The sequence below is a fragment of the Panthera leo genome, chromosome D1 (genome assembly GCF_018350215.1).
Source record: "Panthera leo isolate Ple1 chromosome D1, P.leo_Ple1_pat1.1, whole genome shotgun sequence".
Classification (NCBI taxonomy): domain Eukaryota; kingdom Metazoa; phylum Chordata; class Mammalia; order Carnivora; family Felidae; genus Panthera; species Panthera leo.
The window spans coordinates 30,846,173-30,858,415 of NC_056688.1; the positions used below are offsets into that span (position 1 = coordinate 30,846,173).

Consider the following 12,243-nt stretch of genomic DNA (forward strand, 5'->3'; position numbering starts at 1 on the left):
GTCCAGTTTCGTTCTTTTGCATGTTGTCCAGTTTTCCCAACACGCTTTGTTGAAGAGACCATCTTTTTTCCATTGGATATTCTTTCCTGCTTTGTCAAAGCTTAATTGACCATATCTTTGTGGATTCATTTCTGGGTTTTCTATTCTGTTTCATTGATCTAAATGTCTATTTGTGGCAGTACCATACTGTCTTGATCACTACAGCTTTGTAATATAACTTGAAGTGTGGAATTGTGATGCCTCCAGCTTTCCTTTTCTTTTTCAAGATTGCTTTGGCTGTTCGGGGTCTTTTGTAGTTTCATACACATTTTAGGATTGCTTGTTCCAACTCTGTGAAAAATGCTGTTGGTATTTTGGTAGGGAATGCATTAAATGTGTAGATTACTTTGGGTAGTATAGACATTTTAACAATATTTGTTCTTCCAATCCATGAGCATGGAATTGTTTTCCATTTCTTTGTGTCATCTTCAATCTCATTCATCAGTGTTTTCATAGTTTTCAGTGTACAGATCTTTTACCTCTTTGGTTAGGTTTATACCTAAGTATCTTATAGTTTTTGGTGCAATTGTAAATGGGATTCCTTCATTTCTCTTCTGCTTCATTATATATTGGTGTATAGAAATACAACATATTTATGTATTTTTGTTTTGTTTCCTGTGATTTTACTGAATTTGTATATCAGTTCTAGCAATTTTTTTGTGAGTCTTTTGCGTTTTCATTATAGAGTATCATGTCATCTGCAAATAGTGAAAGTTTGATTTTTTTCCCTGCCAGTTTGGATGCCTTTTATTACTTTTTGTTGTCTGATTGCTGAGGTTAGGACTTCTAATACTATGTTAAATAACAGTGATGAGAGTGGATATCCCTGTTTTGTTCCTGACTGTAGAGGAAAAGCTCTCAGTTTTTTTTCATCATTGAGGATGATTTTAGCTATGGGTCTTTCATATATGCCCATCATTATATTGAGGTGTGTTCCCTCCAGCTGCACTTTGTTGAGGGTTTTTGTCATCATGAATGGATGTTGTACTTAGTCAAATGCTTTTTCTGCATCTGTTGAGAGGATCATATGGTTCTTATCCTTTCTTTTATTAATGTGGGGTTTCATGTTGATTTATTTGTGAATATTGAACCACTCTTGCAGCCCAGGAATAAATCCCACTTGATTCTGGTGAATGATTCTTTTAATGTACTATTGAATTTGGTTTGCTAGTATTTTATTGAGAAGTCCTAATTTCTAATACTAATTTCTCACCTAATTGGATGACTTTAGGTAAGTCTCTTAATACCCTTGGGACTTTTTTCCCCTAGTAATTAAATGTATTTCTGTTGGTCTAATATTTTTTTTAATTTATTTATTTTTTTTTAATTTACATCCAAATAGTTAGCATATAGTGCAACAATGATTTCAGGAGTAGATTCCTTAATGCCCCTTACCCATTTAGCCCATCCCCCCTCCCACTACCCCTCCAGTAACCCTCTGTTTGTTCTCCATATTTAAGAGTCTCTTATGTTTTGTCCCCCTCCCTGTTTTTATATTATTTTTGTTTCCCTTCCCTTATGTTCATCTGTTTTGACTCTTAAAATTCTCATATGAGTGAAGTCATATGATATTTGTCTTTCTCTGACTAATTTTGCTTAGCATAATACCATCCCATTCCATCCAAGGTCTAATGTGTTTTTGATTGCCTCCTACATGGATGAACTTTTCAGAACAATGGGAAGGATGCATGGATAAAACAGCTGCATCTCCTGAGTCTGACAGGTTGAAACACTACCTTACATTGTAATGTATACAAGGATAGAAATGTATCCAAAGCAAAAAGTCTGTTTTGTCATTCACTCTGGACTGAATGTTGGCTTCACCCTAAACCTCATATGTTAAAGCCCTAATCCCCAATGTGATGGTATGTCTACTAAACATCACCCCACATGTAGTTTTCTTTTGTAGGTGGAGCCTTTGGGAGGTTATTGGGTCATGAGCACCGTTATGGGAAGAGACATGAGAGAGATTATCTCAGACTCCACCTTTTGAAGGCATGGCAAGAAGGTAGGCACCTGCAAAACAGGAAATGGGTCCTCACCAGACACTGAATCAGCAGCAAGTTGATCTTGGGGACTTCCCAGCCTCCAGGACTATGAGAAATAAATGTTTGTCTTTTTTTTATTTTATTTTATTTTATTTTATTTTATTTTATTTTATTTTATTTTATTTATTTTATTTTTAATGTTCATTTATTTTTGAGAGAGAGACAGAGTGTGAGTGGGGAAGGGGCAGAGAGAGAGAGGGAGACACAAAATCTGAAACAGGCTCCAGGCTCTGAGCTGTCAACACAGAGTCTGACATGGGGCTCAAACTTGGGAACAGTGAGACCAATATCTGACATGAAGTTGGACGCCTAACTGACTGAGCCACTTAGATGCCCCGGTAAATGTTTGTTTTTAAACCATTCTATCTATGGTATTTGTTACAGCTGACCAAGATGACTAGGGCAGTCATTCATACAATTTGCAAATATTGAACCACACTTGTGGCCCAGGAATAAATCCCACCTGATCCTGTTGAATGATTCTTGTTTTTTATCCATTTCCACACCTTATGTCTTTTTATTGGAGCATTTAGTACATTTACATTCGGATAGATATGTATTTAGTACCATTTTATTGCTTGTTTGGTCATTGTTTCTTGTCTTTGTCACTTGTGGTCTTTCCTTTCCATTCAAAGAGTCCCCTTTAATATTTGTTGCACGGCTGGTTTAGTGGTCATGAACTCATTTAGGTTTTTTTGGTTTTTTTTTTTTTTTTTTTTTTTGTCTGGGAAACTCTTTATCTCTCCTTCTATTCTGAATAATAGCCTTGCTGGATAGAGTATTCTTGGCTGCAGATTTTTCCCATTCAGCACTTTGAATATATCATGCCCCTCCCTTCTTGCCTGCCAAGTTTCTGCTGAGAAATTTGTAGCTAGCCTTATAGGTTTTCCCTTGTAAGCTAAGGATTACTTTTCTTTTGCTGCTTTTAAGACTTTTTTCTTCATCATCACTATCTTTTGTATATTTAATTACAACATGTCTTGGTGTGTTGGCCTGCTTTTGTTGATTTTGATGGGTGTCCTCTGTTCCTGGATCTGGATGTCTTTTTTTTCCCCCAGATTTGGGAAGTTTTCAGTTATTATTTCTTCAAATAAATTTTCTTCCCCCTTTTCTCTCTCTTCTTCTTTTGGGACTCCTATAATACAAATGTTATTACATTTGACTGTGTTCCCTAAGTCTATTCTCATGTTCCATACTTCTTCTTTCTCTCTTTTGTTCAGCTTCATTATTTTCCATTATTCTGTCTTCCATATCACTGACTCATTCCTCTGCTTCTTCTAGTCTTGTGTTCATTGCATCAAGCCTGTTTCTGGTCTCAGTTATGGCATTTTTTTTTTTTTTTTGACTGATTCTTTTTTTAATCTCTTTTATCTCTGTTGTAGGGGTCTCCCTGAAGTCCTCCATTTTTTTATCTCAAGTCCAGTGAGTATCCTTATGATTGTTGCTTTAAATTCCCCACCAGGTATGTTACTTATATCTATTTTGCCTAGATCTCTGGCCATGACCTTGTCTTGTTCTTTCATTTGTGATGAATTCCTCCACCTTAGCATTTTGTCTAAGTCTCTGTCTTCTTTTTTGTGTTAGAAAAGCCTGTTATGTTTCTCACTGCTGAGAGTAATGGCTTTATGAAGAAGAGCTTCTATAGTATCCAGGGCCTGGCTCTTCAAGGAGGGTGTCTGGTTTGTGCTGTGTGTGCTCTGCTGTTGTGTTTTGGTTACTCTCTCCTTCAGGCCAGTCATCTGCAGAGACTCTTCTTGCCTGCAGTGGGCAGTGTTTGATCCTTGGCCAGAGTGGCAAATCTTAACTAGAGATGCTCTAGTCTGCTTGATAAATGAGACCTGATGCTACTTCAACTAGAACTGGTGCCCTGCAGAACTCTCTGGTCAGGAGACATGGTGTGGACATGTGGCAAGTTTAACAGAGTGGGGCAGTCCTGCCAGACCACATGGTGTGGGACTTGGTGTAAGCAGGTTAGGCAACCACTGTGAGCACTGTCTTGCTCCCGCAAGTGGCTCTGTTTTGATGCTGAAAGGTGGGGGAGGAAAATGACACCAGCCAGCTCCTTTGTCCCCAGAAAGGCATCTCTGCGAAAGCTTCCTTTCAGGGAAGCACTCCACGAAGAAAGAATAATCTCCCCTCTGTATAACCCATGCATTTTTCAGATTGCTTTTTCCATACTGTCCACCTGCGGTTGTTTGACTGCCAGGAACAGCAAGTGCTCTCAGGGCTCTATCCCAGCCAAGCCTACTGACTTTTAAAACTCCGGGCTTAAAACACAAAACAAAACAAAACAAAAACAAAACAAAACTCTAGGCTTTAGGGATGTGGTGTGGGCAGGCCCTGCACTGGTCTTTTGGGGAAGGGTCTTGTAGTGGTGGGATTCAAGCAGGTTTTACTGAGAAGAGCAGTGGCACCAGAGAACAGTGGTGTGTGACTTGGAGTAAGCAGGCTAGGTGGCCAGTGTCAGGGCTGAATTGCCCTCCACAGGTGGGTAGGCATTCAGGCTGAGGGACATTGGAGGGGCAATTTTCCCCAGAGAGGCATCTCTGTGAACACTACCCCTCTGGGATGCACTCCAAGAAAAGCGAATAATCTCCCCCATGTGTGACCCAGGTGTTCTTCAGATCTCTGTTTCCACACTGTCTCTGGGTTGTTTGCCTACCTTCTCTCCAGGAGGAGGGCAATACCCACAGGTCTCTATCCTAGCCAAGTCCACTGACCTTTAAAACTCCAGTCTTTAAGCCCCACTGGTTGCAATAACTTAAAAATCAGCTTCTCTCTTTTTCCCAGCCAGTGCCTTTCGGAAATGTTCTTGTGCACTCCCCTTTGTGCTCCTCTCTCTCTTGCCTTTCTCTTCCCCCACGGCTCCCTCCCCTTTGCAGCACCCATGATCCATTTCTCCCCCAAACCATCTCTCTGCAGTTCCTACCTTCTTTGATGTGGCCTCTTCTCTCCCTGTAGTTGTGGTGTTTATTCTGTCAGTCTTTAGGTTATTTCTGGGGTATTTAGAATAATTTGGTAGTTGCCTAGCTGTGTTCATGAGATGAGGTGAGCCTAGCGTCCTCCTACTCCACTGCCATTTTCTCAAATTCCTAAAGGCCTTTTTAACAGCTGTAGTGCAAGGTAACGATAGGTCTATAGTAGAGAGAGAGAGTGATCTAGCAAAAGTGATAAGTAGGAAGGGATTCATAAAGAAGGTAGGAATTCAAATTAAACTTTTATGAAAATGCATAATATTTAAAGAGAACCAAGAAAGTCAGTTTCAGATAGGAAAGAACCCAGAGCAGTAAAAGTGAAGAATTTGTGTGAGAGCTGTTTGCACCTTTCTTTTGTTGTGCTTTGGCCTTGGTATGGGACAGAAAGAAAATGTAAGTTGAATCTGGATGGAGAGTTATAAAAACCAAAGGGTTTGTTTTATTTTATAAGTAGTGGAGAGGCACAGAATGTTTTTAGTGAAGATATGATGAGATAATTCGTTGATGAGAACATTCTGGAATGCATATGAAAGATGAGTAGGAGTGGGGAAAGACAAAGAAGATAAGGCATACCCAATCCATAGGTTCTGGAAGTAGTCAGGTATGAGGCAATTTGAGCCTGAACTTGGAAGGTAAAGAAAAGACGAGATGTGAGAAGATATGGACTCATGCTTAGAATGTTGCTGTGGAGCATGGAACATGAATATCTCTCTAGTAATTGGGCTGCTTTCTGGCATTTAGTTCTGAGAGACTTCTGTTCAGACTTGAAGCAAAAATAGGTGTTATATTGATATCTGTTTGTTCCCTTCATAAGAAGTTGATGAAATGCTACTTATTACAAATGCAATGCACACTGTCACCCTCAGTTATTATTCAGAGTTCAGTTTACCAGCAGCCTAGCAAGGGATTTGACCCCTGCAGCAAGGACATAGGGAAAGTCAAGCTAATCTCCGTCACTGTTCATTTGGCTGTTCCATAAATAAAACCAAAAGGAGCAGAATAGACATGCCTTAAAGAAAACCTCCGTGCCAAGTGCTATATTAGGTGCAGCATATGTACAGATAAACCCAATTTAACTTGGATGGAGTTTATGGGCCCAGAAAGCTAACAACTAGAAAATATAATTTCAGTGTGTGATAGCTACAACAAAGACATTCACAAAGTGCTTTGGGACACAAGTAGTCTTGTGATCATAACATGATGACCTCAGTCAAAATTGGATTTCCAAGTTGTCTGAACTTTTCAATATCTTTTTAAACTATCTCTCATTATAGTACTCTTACAGTTGAAGGGAAAATCTAATTGCTCTGATTTTATATATATATATATATATATATATATATATATATATATATATATATTTATTTAAACAGAAGAATGTTTAGATCACCTATTAAAAATTTCATCCTTTGTAGATTCAGTAAATTAGAAATGCCTTATTTACTTATTTGCTTTAGTGCTTATGTGGTTATACTTTTATTTTAAAAACACTAGGACCCAGAAATTATACTACTAGGTATTCACCCGAAGGATACAAAAATACTGATTCAAGGGGCACATGCACCCCAATGCTTATAACAGCATTATTAACAATAGCCAAACTATGGAAAGAGCCCAAATGTGTATTGATTGATGAATGGATAAAAATGTGAGATAGATAGATAGATAGATAGATAGATAGATAGATATAGATAGATTGATCTCCACAATGGAATATTACTCGGTATCAAAGAGAATGAAATCTTGCCATTTGCAATGCCATGGATGGAGCTATAGTGTATTATGCTAAGTCAATCAGAGAAAGACAAATACCATATGATTTCATTCATGTGTGGAATTTAAGAAACAAAACAGATGAACATGTGGAAAGGGGGAAAAAAGAGAGGGAAGCAAACCATAAGAGACTCTTAACTATAGAGAACAAACTGGGGGTTGATGTAGGGGGAGAGGGGCTAAATGGGTGATGGGCATTAAGAAGGGCACTTCCTGTGATGAGAACTGGGTTTTATGTGTAAATGATGAATCACTAAATTCTACACCTGAAATCAACTTTACCACATATGTTAACTAACTAGAATTTAAATAAAAACTTGAAAAAAAGAAAACTAAATGCCAAACAAAACTAAACAAAAACAAAAAACTACTATAGGTCTCCTCCATAGATCTCCTCCAAAGCACTTTCCTATCAATTGTCTCACATCTCTCTTGATTTTCACAAGGGGCTCCCTGCATGAATAGGTACTTGAGATACCTTTTGTGTTAAATTGATCTGAATTGACTTGAGTAACAACCCTGCTGAAAACAGCAACTACCAGTGTTGCTATTCAGTTAAGAGACTGGGCTCTGAATTCAGGCCCCCTGGTTTGATTGCCAGCTTTGCTCACTAACCATGTGACTTTAAGCCAAAACACTGAACACTCTGTCCCTGTTTCCTTATGTGTAAATTAGAGATAATAAAGGCTCCTGCCTTGTAGAACAGTTGGTGAATCAAGTGAAAAAATCCATATAAAGAGTACATTAAGCAATCTCAAATATTAGTAGATACTATCAACCTTATTTTATAGATGAGCATAGTGAACTGTAAGGAGATTAAGTGTCTTGCTTAAATTTACACAGGTGGCAGGCTGAAGTTTTAAGACACATCTTTTCCAAGAACCTTTAAAAAGTTAGAATCATGACTAGTATTCAGTTAGTACTGAATACCAGATATTTCTGGTCTCTCTTCCAGGTAGGTAAGTGGCAGGTTTGCATTTCTCTTTTGCCAGCTTTACAGAAACATGTAAGCACATAAACAGATTTCTAAGGTTTCTCCCAGGATCTTACAAGGGACACAGAGCTTAAGCTTCCTTAGCATCACAGTAAATTCCTATCATCCATCGTCTTTGCTTTATGTGAACGTTTCCATATATATTCTTCTACCCAAAATTTATTTTTTCTTTGGCACTCAAGCTCTTATCCCTGGGAATTACAATCAGCCAAACACCATGTGAATGAATGCTCTCCATGTGAGTGTGGAAGGGTGAGGAGTGCCTGCTATGGTGGCGTGATAAATGCACTGGAACAGCACAGGTCCCTGCATCCCCACTCCAATTCCCGATTAGTGACTCACACTATTCTGGCCTTTATACAGAAAATCTGTAAGTATCATCTGTCTCCCCTTTTTCTTTAAACTAGTCTGTGGGCTTAATGGGCCATAAGATTTTTCCACCAGACTTTCAAGTTGTCAGAAATATATCTGATTCATTTCTTTATTCTTGTGTTTTCCTTGCATATAGTAGGAGCTATATAGTAGGAGCCTGACGTTTACTGAGCAGATAAAGAATGGAAAAAAAGCCATCACTACCAATGTAATACTCATTGTAGCAGCTGGCAAATATTATGAAGTATTTGCTAGCAATCAAAAGTCAGCTAACTAGATACACAAGAACTTGGATGTAGCTCCAGGGAAGTTTTGTGAGTGGAAAGGTAAACTCAGAAGGTTGTGTACTGTGTGATCCCATTCATACAGCATTCTTGAAATAATGCCATTATAGAAGTGAAAAGAAAGATAGTAGTTGCCAAGGGTTCCATTAGGGGAAGAGAAAGAGGGTCTACAAAGTGTAGTATGCTGGGGCTGGGGGTGGGCTTGTAGTGAAGGAACAGTTCTCTATGGTGATTGTGGTGGTGGCCATAAGTTGATTTGCAACCCTCCTGGAAGCTTCCAAGGTGTAATCTGAAACCAGCCTTTTGCAGAGGGCAGAGATCTATCAGAGAAAGAGGCAGGTCACTCTAGGTTGGTAGGTTGCAGTTTTAATAAACAAGAGGAATTTCTATATGAGGTTTGTCTTGGGCAGCAGCAAGACAGGTGGATCTCTGCACTGGCCGGTTAAATCTTAAGAGCCTCTGAGTGCCCAGGTCTAGCTGTAGAGTCAATCGGCAGTCAGGTCTTTTTGACCAGGTTCCCCAACACTGCACAAAGCCACAGATGTGATACAATTGCATACAACTGTACACACAGACACATGCAAGTGAGTATGAACATAACTGGTGAAATCTGAATAAGCCTTGTGGATTGCACCGATGTCAATCTCCTGGTATTTATATTGTATGCTATGCAAGAAGCTACTGTTGGGAGGGCGGGGTAAGGGTGACTGGGACCTCCTTACACTTTTTTTACAACTTCTTGTGAATCTATAACTACTTCAAAAAAAAAAAAAAATAGGTCAACTAGCTGATGAGAGACCCTGCTTGCCAGACCTAGCCTGTTCTTTGCAGACTTAGCCCTCCTCATCCCCTGCTATTGGTGGCAGCCTCTACACCCTACAGTACAGTTCACTGAACTTGCTTAGGTGAGGGCGCAGGCGACAGAGGGTTTGACCCAAAGGAAAGTGGGAAGACTGGGTGAACAGGGCAGTGGTGGGCCAGGTGGTTTGGACTGGGTTTCAATTTTCAAGCCAGGGGGTCTGTGCCTGCAATTCAGGCTCCTGAGAGCAAGGTTCAGGAACCCCCTGCACTTCTATAGCATTCCTTGGTGGAGATCAAGACCCTTAAAGACCCACAGCTCTGAGAAGATTAGTGTTATCCTTCCCCATTCCCCTGCTAAGCAATATTAAATTATATAGGGTCCTGTATGCCAAGGAGTTGGATTTTATTCTGTGGTAATAGAGAGCACAGATGGATTTTAACAGGGAGAGGAACTTAAAAGATTTACTTTTCAGAAAGCTTATTTGGTAGAGGTAGAAGACATGTATTAAAGTTGGACAACAAGTTTGATGGTTGTGACTAGCAGGAGAGCAATGAGGGAGGCCTGCACTGTGGCCACAGAAGCAGAGAAGATGTACAAGCACCCATTAAGGTAAACTGAAAAGACTTGGTCACAAACTGGATGTGGGGTGTTGTTGAAGAAGGAGTAGGGATGATTCCCAGGCTGGAAGAAATGGGAAAATTGAGGAAATGAGAAAACAGTAGAAAAAAAAGAAGGTTTGGGGATAAGAATAATAAACTAAATATTTTGCAGTCTGATATGGTGCTCACTATGAGACCTCCATGTGAGCTGTAGAATAGACTGGTGGGGAAATGGTTGTAGCCTTCATGAGAGAGATTTGGGCTGAACATGCTGAAGCTTGCTTGCCCACACACTGAGTCAGACTGTCCAGTTCTTTTCAATAGTGCTGCACACTATGACTTCCACTAAAACTTCCAATCAGCTGTCATTTCTCCTGAGTGTATTTGCAGTCTTCTAGGGTTTAAAAAACTGTTGTCTTTACCCTCTTTCTACAGATGTTCCACTATTTCGAATTCGTTGGTGCTTTGCCAACTTGCTTTACTCATGAAATAAAGAATTTTCTGCATATATAAGCCCTTAGATATTTTCTTGAACAGTGTATTTAATATGATGCTACAACCAGAATTTACAATCAGGAAAGTGCTAAAGACTTGCTATATTCAACACCAGCATTTGTTGCACGATTGGTGGGAGAACAGACTAAAGAAATGCCATGGACTGAAATAGTTTACTAAAAGGTTATTGTATGATTGACTGTCCTAGTCACCTTGGTCAGCTCTAACAAATACCATAGGTTGAGTGGTTTAAAAACAAACATTTATTTCTCATAGTCTGGAGGCTGGGAAATCCAAGATCAACTTGCTGCTGATTCAGTATCTGGTAAGGACCCAGTTCCTGTTTTGCAGATGGCTACCTTCTTGCTTTGACTTCAAATGGTGCAGACAGAGATCATCTCTCTCATGTCTCTTTTTTTTTTTTTCTGTTTTTACTTTTATTTGCATGTATTTCATGCAGAATTTACTCCCAGGCCATAAGTTTTTGTTTCTTCAGTTTCTTCTGGGATATCTTTTTCTTCTGTGCAACCTCCTCTTCTGGTTTAGGAACAATCTGCTCTTTTTCAGTAACGATCATCTCAATGTGGCAGGGAGAGCTCATGTATGGGTTAATCCGACCATGAGCCCTGTAAGTTCTATGCCGCATTTTGGGGGCTTTGTTCACCTGGATGTGCTCAATGACCAGAGAACCTACATCTAAACCCTTAAGTTCAGCATTACTCTCTGCATTTTTAAGCATGTGCAGTAAAAATTCGGCACTCTTTTTGGGCCACCGACCCTGTGTCCAGCCCCACTGTTTGGCCTGGGCACACCTACCAACTCCACCATTGTAGCGTCGGAATGGCACACATTGCTTCTGCAAAGTGACATCTTTCAGATACTTGGTGGCTTTTCGGATATGCATACCCTTGATGGCCTGGGCAGTTTCCCATGTGTTCTTAAAGTGAACACGAAGATTTGAACCTCTTGATTTTTCATGATTTTGTCGGGTTTTCCGGGTCAAGTGAATAGCGAACCATTTTCAGAGATCACCTCAGGCCGCTTACGGGAAGAGCTCATGTCTCCTTTTATAAGGGTGCTGCTCTCATTCATCATGTCTCCAGCCTCATGACCTAATAACCTCCCAAAGGCTCCACTTACAAAAGACTTGATCACAAACTGTATAGTAGACATACCATTACACTGGGGATTAGGGCTTTAACATATGAGTTTTAGGGTGAAGCAAACATTCAGTCCAGAGCGAATGACAAAACAGACTTTTTACTTTGGATATATTTCTATCGTTCTATACATCACAACGTAATGTAGTGTTTCAACCTGCCAGACTCAGGAGATCCATCTATGTTTTATCCATGTGTCCTTCCCATTGTCCTGAAAAGTTCATGCATATAGGAGGCAACCAAAAATATATTAGAACAACAGAAATACATTTAATTACTAGGGAAAAAAAAAATCCCAAGGATGTTAAGAGACTTACCTAAAATCATCCAATTAGGTGAGAAATTAGTATTAGAAACTAGGACTTCTCAATAAAATACTAGCACATCAAATCCAAGAGTACATTAAAAGAATAATTCACCAGAATCAAGTGGGATTTATTCCTGGGATGCAAGGTGGTTTAATATTGACAAATCAATCAACATGATACACCACACATTAATAAAAGAAAGAATAAGAACCATATGATCCTCTCAATAGATGCAGAAAAAGCATTTGACAAAGTACAACATCCATTCTGATAAAAACCTTCAACAAAGTAGGGATAGAGGAAACATACCTCAACATAATAATGGCTATATATAAAAGGCTCACAGCTAATATCATCCTCAATGATGATAAAAACTGAGCTTTTCCCCTACAGT

The 12,243-nt window shown here is 39.4% G+C and overlaps 1 pseudogene; it reads right to left on the bottom strand.

Moving 5' to 3' along the window:
* Positions 1-10,793: 10,793 nt before the first annotated feature.
* Positions 10,794-11,400, bottom strand: LOC122200119 (annotated as a pseudogene).
* Positions 11,401-12,243: the final 843 nt, after the last annotated feature.